At 52.7% G+C, this 12,434-nt stretch overlaps 1 protein-coding gene across 2 annotated transcripts in view; it reads left to right on the top strand.

The window, feature by feature from the left end:
• KLHL29 (kelch like family member 29) overlaps positions 1-12,434 on the top strand; it is a 332,208-nt gene that overhangs the window by 203,970 nt on the left and 115,804 nt on the right. The window lies entirely within an intron of this gene.

Below are 12,434 nucleotides of genomic sequence, written 5' to 3'. Positions count from 1 at the left end.
TGACCACACATCAACCTCACTCTACAGCCACCCCCGCCTAGCTCAGCGCTGTGGAGCCAACAGCATTGCTGTGTTTAAGCGCTGGGGTTCACCTTTGGAAAACCCTCCCAAAACACAAGCACTCATTAAGTGGGTTGCATTCTGATGACCTGAAGCTTGTCCTGGAGCCTCCCCCATCTGAGTCCAGCCATCTGGCCGCTGCACCGGCCTCGCTTCCCTCAGACTCCCAATCAGAGTCAGGAAACCAGAGGTCCCACCCAGAGGTTAACACCGCTGCCCTGGGCTCCCACCTCCCGTAGTCTGCTCACCAGGGTGGGCCACAAAACAAGGAAGAAAAATCTTTTGCGACTGGAAAAATAGGGCTGCTGCTGTTTTATGGTGGTGTGGTTTATGGTTTTCAAACATTTTAATTAGTTTCATTTTTTAATATAAATGCACCCTGATGTTTTGTGCAGGAAGGGCACAGTTCTTAAAATCTCAGGAATAAAGTAGGAAAATGACAGATTGGCTATTAAAGCGTCACACTCAGACATGTTATTATTATTATTGTTATTTAACATTTCTAAGCACCAGCCCAGAGCCAGGAATGGTGGTGGAGGGTGGAGGGCGAGAAGGCCTGGTGGTGTCTCAGGGCCATGACTTGGGGGGGCTTCCCGGGAATGGCAGCGGCTTTCACAGCTGCCTGAGTGGCCCTGCCCCACAAGGGACTTTTTGGGGTTCCAGGCAGCCATCTGCTTTGTGGTCTGAGAACACAGCCTGGGGATCTGGGCTTCGTGCCTCAAACCTGTCCTCTGCTCACTTGAGACCTTGCCAGAATTTCCCAACCCCACCAGCCACACCAGCCTCACCAGCAGCCTCACCAGGTAGGAATCTGATCTGTATTTTAAGCAGGAGCTCTGTGATGACCTAGATGGGATGGGGGTTGGGATGCAATGAGAGGCACAAGAAGAAGGGGATGGATATATATATACACACACATATAGCTGATTCACTTTGTTGTACAGCAGAAACTAACACAACATTATAAAGCAATTATACTCAAAAAAAAAAAAAAAAGGACTTCCCTGGGGGCACAGTGGATAAGAATCCGCCTGCCAGTACAGGGGACATGAGTTTGATCCCTGGTCCGGGAAAATTCCACATGCGGAGGAGCAAATAAGCCCATGGGCTATAACAATTGAGCTCACGCTGTCGGGCCCGCCAGCCACAACTACTAAGCCTGTGAGCTGCAGCTACTGACGCCTGTGTGCCTGGAGCCTGTGCTCTGCAACAAGAGAAGCCACTGCAATGGGAAACCTGCGCTCCCCAACCAGAGAGTAACCCCTGCTCTCTGAGACTAGAGGAAGCCTGCTTGCACAGCAACAAAAACCCAGACCCAGCACACAGCCAAATACATAAATTTTTAAAAAACAAAGTGATTGAACATTAAAAAAAGAAAAAAGGAAAGAATGGGCCTCCTCCGAAAATGCCCATCTCATCTTTAAAACATATAAAGTAATGAGAAAGCAGAGTTAGGATTTAATGTCAGGGCCCTGTCTGTGAAGTGGGTTGAACAGTAATCCTCCAAACCAAGTTTCCACCCAGAAACTCTGAATGTGACCTTACTTGGAAATAGGGTCTTTGCAGGTGTAAAGTGAGGTTCTCAAAGTAAGATCGTCCTGGATTGGAGTGAGCCCTAAAACTAGCGGTGAGCATCATTTTGAGAGAACGGAAAGGGAGATTTGACACGCAGAGAGGACAGCCGTACGAAGACTAGAGACTGGAGTGATGCTGCCACACCCAAGGATGCCTGGGGCCAACAGAAGCTGGGAGAGATGACACAGCATTCTCCCTAGGGCCTTCAGAGAGCTTGTGGCCAGCTGACCCCTTGACTTTGGACATTTGGCCTCCAAAACTGAGGAAGAATACATTTCTATCACGTAAGCCCCTCAGTTGGTGGCAATTTGCCAAGGCCACCCTAGGAACCTGCTACAGTGCAGGCAAATCCCTCTTCCCTGGATCTCCTTAAAGAAGGCCCACCCAAGCAGGAGCTTGTAACCCACCATGTTCCTCTGTCCATGGAATTTTCCAGGCAAGGGAGTGGGTTGCCCTTCCCTTCTCCAAGGGATCTTCCCAACCCAGGGATTGAAGTTGGATCACCTGCATTGCATGCAGATTCTTTACCAGCTGAGCCACCACTGTGGCCTCCGTGTAAAGTGAGCCTGTGTCAGATCTCTTGTTTAGCTGGAGTAAGAAAATGGGAACAGACAGGTCCTATTGGTTATTCCTCTGCAGAAGCCTCTTGATCAAACTCAGAGAGCCATCAAGTAAATTCTTTAAATCAGAAAACCCCACAAGTCAAATAAAAGCTCTGAGCACCAACCACTTCCCTCTTCTCAGCAACTTTCACTCAGAAGAAAATTCTCTTTGCAGCCTCCTCTGCCCCTATTTATGTCATTGTAATTGAAAGGAGAAGAATTTGCCAGAGCCATGGTCTCAGCCACTCCTCATCTTCAAAGGTGGCACTTGGACCATGTTATTGCTAGCAGATTGGTTTACAGAACCACAGGAATGTGCTGGCCCCAGGGATCCGAGGTTGGCCCTCCTTGGGCAGAAGGCCTCTCCAAACCCACATACCTGCCTAGACCCAAATGTGAGCTGGGGTTTCTGGGCCTATCTCAGAAGGCGACAGATCCCCAGGTCAGCTCCTTCAGCCTGTTCAGTGTATTTTCCAGCTGTCCCCGTGAGTCTGGGAGTGAGATTAGTCTGCAGCCCAGTTGCTTGCCCACCTGTTGCTGGCAGCCCAAAGGCCGTAGTGGGGCAGGCATCAGTGCTGCTTCAAGAATATTTATTCTTCAGTCCCTCTGGGGTTGGAAGCAGAGTGGTGCATGGTGATCCTGGACAAAGGCCACCTCCTCCTGGATTCGCCCCCTGGGGATTGGGGCAGTGGGAACTCTGGGAGTAGAGAATTGAGGTTTGGGGAGCATTGGCTCTGCCCAGTGGTATACGCGCTGGTTACTTACGTCTGGGAAGTGATTTCATGACATTGGGTTTAATTTATCTGGAGGAACAGCTGCATCGTTTGGGCTAATCACGTCCATCCAAGCCTTTGGCGATTGAAGCAGTTTCAATCTGGCAGTGCTGGAGGCACAGAGACTCGGGGATGACCGTGGGAGACAGAGAAAGTCAGGGGCAATACCACTTGGAATGGAAAATTATGTACACGCATACGTGCTCCATTGCCTGTCACGTCTGACTCTTTTTGACCCCATTGGACTGTAGCCCAGAAGGCTCCTCTGTCCATGGGATTCTCCAGGCAAGAATACTAGAGTGGGTTCCTGTGCCCTCCTCCAGGGCATCTCCCTGACCCAGGGATTGAACCCATATATCCTGCATGGCAGGTGGATTCTTTATTATATTTGGCCTCAAACAAAGAGATTAAGTGGAAGATGCAGATGATGATCCCAGACCCCACCAGAGGAAATGGCCATCAGTGGGCACAAGCAAGCAAGGGGACCTCAGAGGTCCTCGGTAAGGCCAAATAAATGAATAGATGGGCTCCGTTGTCCTTGTCTGCCAGAGACTGCTGTGAAAAACAGGGCTGTTAAAGGTCAGGGTGTTTCTTCCAAGCCCTCAGCAACATGGCAGCTGAAATCCGTATAGAAAGAAGATAGGAGGTGGAATCTGTTACTGAAAGATTCTTGGAGTCTGGTGGTGGCTGCAGCTCACTGCTAACCGAGAGATTTATGTGACAAGATTATCAATGGTATTAAGCACATTTAGAAGAGAGGATTATACCTACTTCTAGGTCAGTTCTGTGTCACCAGGCCCCTGTCTGGCCAGCATATTAACAGATGGACTGCTGGCTGCATGAAGGTGAAGTAAATATTTGCACAGTCACAGGAGGAGGGGAGGCTCGGATGATGAGTTCAATGCTGGGTGGTTAGTTCAAACCGAAGAGAAGCATCTGTCTGGGGGGTCTCTGTCAAACCTGAGGAAGCTCCATTTCCACCTTCTCCCATTTCTCCCCCCACCCCTGGTGGTTTCCCCAGATCTGTGCCTCAGCAAACTCCCTCACCAAGAGGAAAGGACCACTTGTAACTGGAAACAGAAGGCCGGAGTCGGGAGGCATCTCGGGGTAACAGGAACGAGGCTGTACCCAGCCTACCATACACGTTCCGAGAAGTAAACTTGTACGCACTGGCCAATTCCTCTTGAAGGAGGAAGACCACTTTACTGGCTCTGCCTCAGGAGAGATTACAGTTAGACCAGGCAAAGCTCCAGGGAAGATGCTGCCGGGAGCGGCTTCTCGGTGGCCTTTCAGAGGGAGGCTGTGATGTGGTATGACAGATTCTTCTGATCTCGGATACCAGGAGCCAGGATTGTGTCGCTTGCTTGCTGGTGGGAGTCAAGCCCCTGGGACGGCATCGTTGTCTAGGGGTTCCCCACACTTCTTTCAGGATACCCCTCCATGCCCCACCTCATGGATTGTTCAGTAACCCTTGAAGTTGTAAACAGAGCTTAAATTGAATTTGACCTCAGAAAGCATTACTGTTTAAAAATTGTGCTAAAATATCCATAAGCATAAAATCCATCATTTTCAGGCGCACACAACTCAGCAGCGTTCAGAGCAGTCACAAGGCTTTGCGACCGTCACCTCTTCCAGAACCAGAACATTCTCATCACCCAGAAGGAAACCCAGGCCCAGTGGGTGGGCACTCCCATCCCCGACTCCCTGAATGTGTTAACTTTTTTAAAGTTAGGGTAGTAGGAGGGCCTCTTGGAAGGTGCAGTATGCCAATGTGGTAGGTAGAAAAAGGGCCTCATACTTGGGTGACCCTCTGCTCCCAGGAGGCCATGTGCCCCAGTGCGTTCGCCCACACTGTATTTCAGTGGTCGACACTCTCTCCTGCCCCCTCCGACTCTGCTAGCATCTCTTTCCTCTCTGTGACCCCAGTGCCTGGCACAGCAGCTGGCACATAGCAAGGCTCTGCAACATTTGTTGGACAGAAGGATATAAAAACCAGTCATTCAGTAGCCAATATGCTGCTTTTTACTGTTTGGGGACATAACTCTTTGTCCTCGAGTTGTCAGACTTTTGAACCCTGCACAGAAAGAAGCAACACCCAGAGTAGGAAGAAAAGGCCCTCCGTGTTGCTCCTTTTAATTAGACGCCCTGTTAAATTGCAGCAATTTTGCACTGTGGTTCCTGCTCAGCGTGTCTGAAGAAGCCCTTAACCAAGGAAGCCAGGAGTTCATTTTGTTCTTTTCTCTCGTTATTTTCTTTCGAAGGCCAATTACTTTTTTTAGACATCTTGCCTTTTGCCTATGCCATGCGTTGAGATCTGTGTCTTTAACAATGCTCCTATCACAAAGGAGGTTAGTGTGGTACAGTGAAACCCCTAGGGTCCCCCACTAATCACTTTTGATGGAGTAAGACCTGGAGAACCAATTATTTTGCCTCATAGTCTGAAGAAATGCACAGTTCTCTCACCTTCTTACAAGGAAATACAAGCCACTGGGAGAGAGCTCAGCTCCGGCCCCCTCCTCCACGGCCTCCCCTGGCCGCCCAGTCCCCCCTCTGCTCTCTAGCGGGACCTGGAAAGATCAAAGGGACAGATGACAGTGCTTGGCGCCCATTTGTCACTCCGTTGGAGGGAACCAGTTGCAGTGTTAACAGTCAGGCCTGGTCCCGTGTTTCATGAATATTTTAGACTGTTTGCTGGCAGAATTCTAACTGTGCCGTGTCCTCCTCCGTGTACGTGTCACCCATATTCCAGCCTTTAATCGGAGCTTAGGGGAAGGAAGCACCACTTCCCCAGCCATCGCCCTTATTATCCTAAAACTCACCGGCTAAGCCGTTCCGTCCGTGTCCAGGGTCTAAAGTCTGCATGGTCTCTGGCGCCACGCTGAATCCAGACATGAGGGCAGGGAAAGTGGTTTCATTTTTCTGGACCGAGAATTTAGGGGCTAGAGAAGGAACAGCCGGTGTGCTGGCCACGTTGACGTTCCTCTCCGGCGTCTTCCTGCCTGTCTTTCTGTGGTGGTTGTTTCTGAAACGCCCTCTCCCCCCAACCCCACCCATCCTCCGACCCCACCTGCTGCCCACCCCTCCAGTCAAGCTGCCCAGAGATTTCTGACGATTCTAGTCCCCTCTGTGGGGACCCAGTGGCCGGGCCTGCTCCTCCTTCAGGCAGATGCGGTCATCACAGAGCTGTTTTTTAGGAGCGATGGAGCCGTGGACTCTCTCTCCTTTGCTGGCAGTCACGCAGACTCCTGGTTGCAAATAAAATGATACCACGAGTATCTCCACGACCCTGAAATGGAGAAACACTCTGAATCTCAAATTCCTGGTTGGCCTCCGTGAAAGAGGCTCCCCCTGGCTCCCCTCTGCCTCATGCCAGGCACACTGCGTGTGAGACCAGTCACCACACACAGGACCTGCGGGGTGCGGGCAGCCTGGGACCCAGTCCTTAATGGGACTCTGTGCTGGGCACCTCGGGGTGCATCCAACATGCACCCTGCCCATTGCTATTGCTGTTCAGGCTCTAAAAGTCATATCTGACTCTCTGCGACCCCATGGATTGCATTACGCCAGGCTTCCCTGTCTTTCACCACCTCCCGGAGTTTGCTCAAACTCATGTCCATTGAGCCGACGATTGCTATTAGTGGACCCAGATAGGGGTCAGCACAGGATAGTCGGCCAGCAGGTTTAACAACATACAGAAGTGAGAGAGCAAGTGGGAGAGGAGGGTCGGGTTGTATTCCTATCTTTGGGGTATGTGGAATTTGGATGCTTCTTGGACTCAGGATCTTAAGAATCCTGTGTGTTGGGGTTGGCAGGGAGTGACAGGAGCTGAGAGGGAGATGAACACCCCTGGCCCCTGCCCACGGAGCCCATGGCCAGTCCCTGAGGTGCCTGTCTACCAGGCAGATTCCCAGACACCATCCCGCCCTCAACCAAAGGTTATCAGTGCTGCGTCTCTGGGGCTGCGGCCTCCATTTGCATTTTTAACAAGCTCTCCGTGGACTTTTTACGCATGGAGGGTGGAGGCTGAGGTTATTCCTGGCTGTCCTGCCAGGTGCATGGGAGGATACGGAGAGGGAACAGAGAGAAATTGAGCTCCTCCACCCTGGGAGGGGCAGCCCCACCCCAAGCTCTCCCGTCAGGCCTGGTGAGGACTGGGGTGGGGGCTGCCTCCACAAGGACCCCAGCGTCAGTCTCTCCATGCTCAGCTTGTACACCCTGGGGGGCCCACCCAATCCGGTTCACCTCGTGGCTGACACCAACTGTGCCCCACAACGGTTGGGTTCAGACACTGGTTCTCTCTGGCCCACTTGCACATCCACCATAACCCTCCATACAGGGGTCTTTCGCCTTCAATACGCTCACTCCTCCCAGCACCGGGCCCTCTCATTCTTCCTTCTCGCCCTTCTTCGCCCAGCAGGGTTTGACATGTTGAAGGTGCTCCATAAATGTCTGTTAATTGAATGTAATCAAATCACTGAATTGGGTCAGACAGGGGCCTGGCAGCCTGTGCACCCCTCGCCTTGGACTCTACAGCGGAAACAGAGAGAGCCCCTGACCTGCTGTTGGAAGACCGTCCACCTCTCCCAGTGAAGGAAGTATTGATTCTGCTGTTTGTTTTGCAAGAAAGCCGTCCCCACTGGGACAGCCAACCCGGTGCCAGCAAGATGGAAACTTGAAAGGAGCAGAGCCCTTGCAGCTGGGCTATTAATAGGGCAGCCCGGGCATGTCCAGGCTTAGGAGAGGCCCCGCGCCTGTCGGGGGGCATGGTCCTGGAGCTGCAGGGCCTTGGGGGTTACTCTGGAATCCCGCCCATCCACCTCCCTCTGCTCTGCACTGCTGAGTCGACCCAGGCCGCTTGAAGTGGGAGCCCAGTTCTGAGCAGCCCTGGTGCAGGACTCCAGGGAAGAACTTCTAAAACCCCACCTGGATGCAGCTCAAGGGTCAGCAGACAGAGGCATATTTAGGAGGGAAACAAGCTTTTCCTTTTTCCTTCAGAGGAAAATTTGACTTAAGGAAAGCAGGGCCAGCCCAGCAGCCATCTGGATGCTACACAGCTCAGAAGTTAAATCCAGTACTCCCGTTTCCCAGAGCAGTTCTCAGAGGAGCCTTCCCAAATGTTGGGCCTTGATGGACTTTAAAAAGGGTGCTCGTGTCCTCAGTTCAGGGCAGATGAACCTGCCATGTACAGCTGCACAGGCTGTGCACTGAACAACTGTGGACTTCCATTCTGGGTCTTGCCACATTGTGATAACTTGCAAGGGAACACAGCTGGCATTCTGGGATAGCCCAGCTGGCTGTTTTGAAGGAGACTGCTAGAACACCAAGAAATGGAACAGCTAGCAGAGCCAGAAGGCCCACTGTTCAAACCTCTCACTTTATATGCAAAAGCAGAGGCCTAGGGAGGGAAGGGACGTGACCAAGACAGCACAGCACCTACAGAAGACATAACAGTATGGCTGCGCCTCCTGGCCCCCTGCCTCTTGTCACGTTTTCTGTTTGGTTCCTCTTAAAATTCACCTTCCTTAGTACCAGTGAGGGATGCAGCCTTGAAGAGAAAAGGAGTTTTCTGCCTTCCCAAGCAGCGTTCTAAACTGCGATTTTTCTCGAAGGCCTAGGCTGGGCTGGCCTTCTGTCTGCTCTGTTTATTCAGCCTTTGTGGCCCATATGTTTTGTCCATTTCATGCTCCCCCTCCTGCCTTCCCAGATTGTTTCCTGTAGGTTTGGGGTTTTATTTTTTGCATCTGCCCCCGCCAAAGTATGTGTGTTGATGTGCAAGATCTGAAAACTCTGGGAGCCTTTAGAGCAATAAAGTCCATCCAACTCCAGGCGCCCTGCCCAGGCTCTGCATTCTTCTCCAGACTGATGTGAGGCCCAAGGGTGGCCTAGCACGCGCTAAGATCACCGCCCACTGGCGGCCACTTTCCTTCCGACTCTGCAGAGCACCATCTGAAGTCCAGGAGGGTCCTGAGTAGCCCTTCTAGACCCTGAGCCTTCAATTCCCAGTCCCGGAGCAAGGCCAGGAAGGGCACAGCCCTGAGTTAGCAGCAAATCAAGGTATCCCAGATTCAGGGGTGGTGGGAGTGAGGCCAACCAGAGGAGACTAATTTATTCATCCATTCATAAATATTTATTTAGCACCTGCTGCTGCTGCTGCCAAGCCACTTCAGTCGTGTCCAACTCTGTGCAACCCCATAGACGGCAGCCCACCGGGCTCCCCCGTCCCTGGGATTCTCCAGGCAAGAACACTGGAGTGGGTTGCCATTTCCATTTCCAATGCATGAAAGTGAAAATTGAAAGGGAAGCCACTCAGTCATGTCCGACTCTTTGCGACACCATGGGCTGCAGCCCACCAGGCTCCTCTGTCCATGGGATTTTCCAGGCAAGAGTACTGGAGTGGGGTGCCATATTTAGCACCTACTGTGTGCCTAATCAAAGCAAACATCCCTGCCTTTATGGAGCTTACACACTAGTGGATGGATGGAGATCAACAAATGAATAAGTAACTGTCTGAGGGTGAAAGTGCTCCCGAGAAATAAAGCAGAGAAGGAAGTCCGAGAGCCCGTGGTGGAGAGGGAGTTTTGCTGCCGTTTTAAAAGCCTGTTTAGGTGAGCTTTGAACAAAGACCTGAAGAAGGTGGGCAAGGAGCCAGGGAGGGGTCAGGAGTGTGGGGGAGAGGGTCAAGAACATTCCAGGCAGAGGGATGAAAATATAGAGGTGCCCCTGGTCTGTGCAGGAAACCCATGAGAGGCCCCGACTTGTGGGGCATTTGGACTGGACCCCTCTGGTCACCTCGTGAGGGAAGAGACCGAAAGGACCAGGGCAGAGCCAGGACCCAGCTCTAAGGCTCCGTGTGTCCTGTCTCCAGGCCAGCCCTCTCTCTGGGTTCCCAGTCCACACAGCCAGCTAATTTCTGGACCAAGCCTTGGGTGCCATGGGCATCTTAGCGTCACTTCATGGAGTCTTTCAGTCCTCAGCCCCCTCAGTTCGGCTTCGGGACTCAGACCCCCACATCTAGCCCAGGGTCATCCCTGACTCTTCCCTTGACCTTTCCCCCACAGCCCATGGCTAATCACCATCAACCTCGTTAAATCATCCCCGCCGTCCATCCCAAAGCCCACAGTGCCGATCTAGGCTCTCACCCAGACTCCCCTGATCACAGGCCTCCAAATGGTCTCCCAGCATCGCACCCTGCCCTCCAGCCTTCCCCTGGCCCTCACCCAGGGTAGAACTGCCTTCTTGGGGCTCCAGCCAGGTCTGCTGAGCCTCACCTTCCACCCCACCTGCCGGGTGGCCGCCCTGGAGGGAAACAGCGGTCTCTCAGTGCAGGTTCATCCCAGCCTTTGCCCCCACACCTTCTTCTTCCTGCAGGGACCCCTCACCCCTCCCACCCGGGAAGCGTTGATCATCTCCCAAAACCCAGCCCTGTCGTTCCTCCCCGAAGTCTTTCTGGCCAACTTCTCCCACCCGTGAAAGAGGATTGACTTTCCCCTCCTCTCTCTGTCTTGAGTCTGACACACCGAGGTCCTCGGTAAGGGTCGAATGGAGAAATGAGGACCCTTGACTGCCCCCGCAACTTCCTTCTTCAGCACCTGGCCACATGAGCCTCAGAGCTGTCCTGAGCCCACTAGACTGGGTGCATGGCAGGTTTGCATAAACCATGGGATGGGTGAGGGGGCATCTCGTGAGCACCTTGCTCACTGCTGTGGAAGAGAAGGGTTTGAGTAGCCTCTAGGGACTGGGCCCCCTCCTCAGTGGGGACAGTGATGGCAGTTGGTCAGTGGCAGCTGTGGCTTCACAAAAGGGAGATGGCCAGGAGGTCAGGAGGGTGTTAGAGGCCCATAGATTGCATGATGGCAGCTATGGGGACAGAGAGGGGCAAGAATGGAGGGGAGGTGATCACCACATTGAATCCCATGCTGCCCACCCAAAGACTCAGGAGTCCTGGAAGCTGAGCTCAATCATCTCTGAACTCAGTGCCCGGGAGTTATCGTGAGCATCGCAGGGCAGCTGCACAGGCATACTCTGACCTAGGGGAGCAGGGCAGAAGCTGGTAGGTGAGCCCCCAGGGAGGGGCTCAGGTTCCATATGGCGACAGGTCCAAGGCCTCATAAGAAGCTCACAGCCCTGCCAGGCCAGCTGCAGCCAGTGCACCCCAAGGTCAGCCTGTGCTTTGGGGTCTTATGGACATTTTAGCAAGAATAATCCATCCCCTGTCCAGAGTGAACACGCCAAGGATGTAGCTTATCTGCCAGAGAAAACAGGGGACAGAGAGCTTGAGGTGACCTTGCTGTGTCAAGGTGCTGGGACACCTCTTCACTGTCAGGGACAGCCAAGAACAGATGATTCTTCACGAATCTGTTGGGAGAAGGGGATTGTCTTCTGGCCCCCAAAGAGTTTTGTGTGGGAGCCTCTCTGACCCCTGCAGGTAAGCCCTCAGCCCCACCCACCTGGCACACTGGTCCAGGACCTCATATCTGACCTAGAAGCCATTTTAAGGAAATATTCGCCATTTGATTTTTTAAGTTTGTTTTTTTTTTTAAGCTATTTTTCCCCACTATCCCACTGGTCCCCTCAGGGTCCTCAGCTCGAGTGCTATGCTTTCTTTGTCTTTGTGTCCATCATGGAGTCAGATAGGCATTAGCAGGCAGAATCAGGAGGGGATCTTGAAAGCCCTGGTTGAGCTGGGGTAGGCCACACATGCCCAGTGGGCGGGAGGGCCTCCCCAAGCCCCAGGTGGTAAACCTCTGCTATCAGGGTACCTGGTCTAATGGCTTGTTGACAGTTTAGTGATTTCTAATGAGATTCAAAAGTGGGGGAAATATGTCCTTATGCCAGTGCTTTGATTACAAAGCCTGGATGGTTTGGAGGCATTCAGACACTGAAGGGCTTGGGTTGGACTTTTCCCTCCTTTTCTACCAGGAAGAGTGTGTCCTATCAGAAGAGTGAACGGGGGGTGGTCTGCATTGAATAGCTCCTCGGGGCTTTCACTCTCCCTCAGGCCCCATCTTCTCAGGATGCTGATGATTCTGGGTCCCTCTTTCCCATGGGACAACCTCTCCACCACTCTTTTGGGACAGCAGTGATCCCTCAGGGAACATGGAGTCAGAACCAGGGTCTTGCTGACAGGGCAGGTCCAGAGAACCTTCCTTTCCATCTCCTCCCTCCCCCAGGGAGGCCCCCCAGCTACACAGGAGCACCAACCTAGAGCAGGATTCTGCCCCTTGCCCTGTCGCCACTTCTTCTGAGCTCTGGTGCCTCAATTTCCCTGCCTGCCCTGATGCAAAGAGCTGACACCCTGGGAAAGACCCTGATGGTGGGAAACACTGATGGCAAAAGGAGAAATGGGCAGCAGAGGATGAGCTGCTTAGATAGCATCACTGACTCAATGGACGTGAGTTTGAGCAAACTCCAGGGGATCATGAAG

This window comes from Bos taurus, chromosome 11, assembly GCF_002263795.3.
Source record: "Bos taurus isolate L1 Dominette 01449 registration number 42190680 breed Hereford chromosome 11, ARS-UCD2.0, whole genome shotgun sequence".
Taxonomy (NCBI): domain Eukaryota; kingdom Metazoa; phylum Chordata; class Mammalia; order Artiodactyla; family Bovidae; genus Bos; species Bos taurus.
This window is presented reverse-complemented; position numbering and strand designations above follow the sequence as displayed.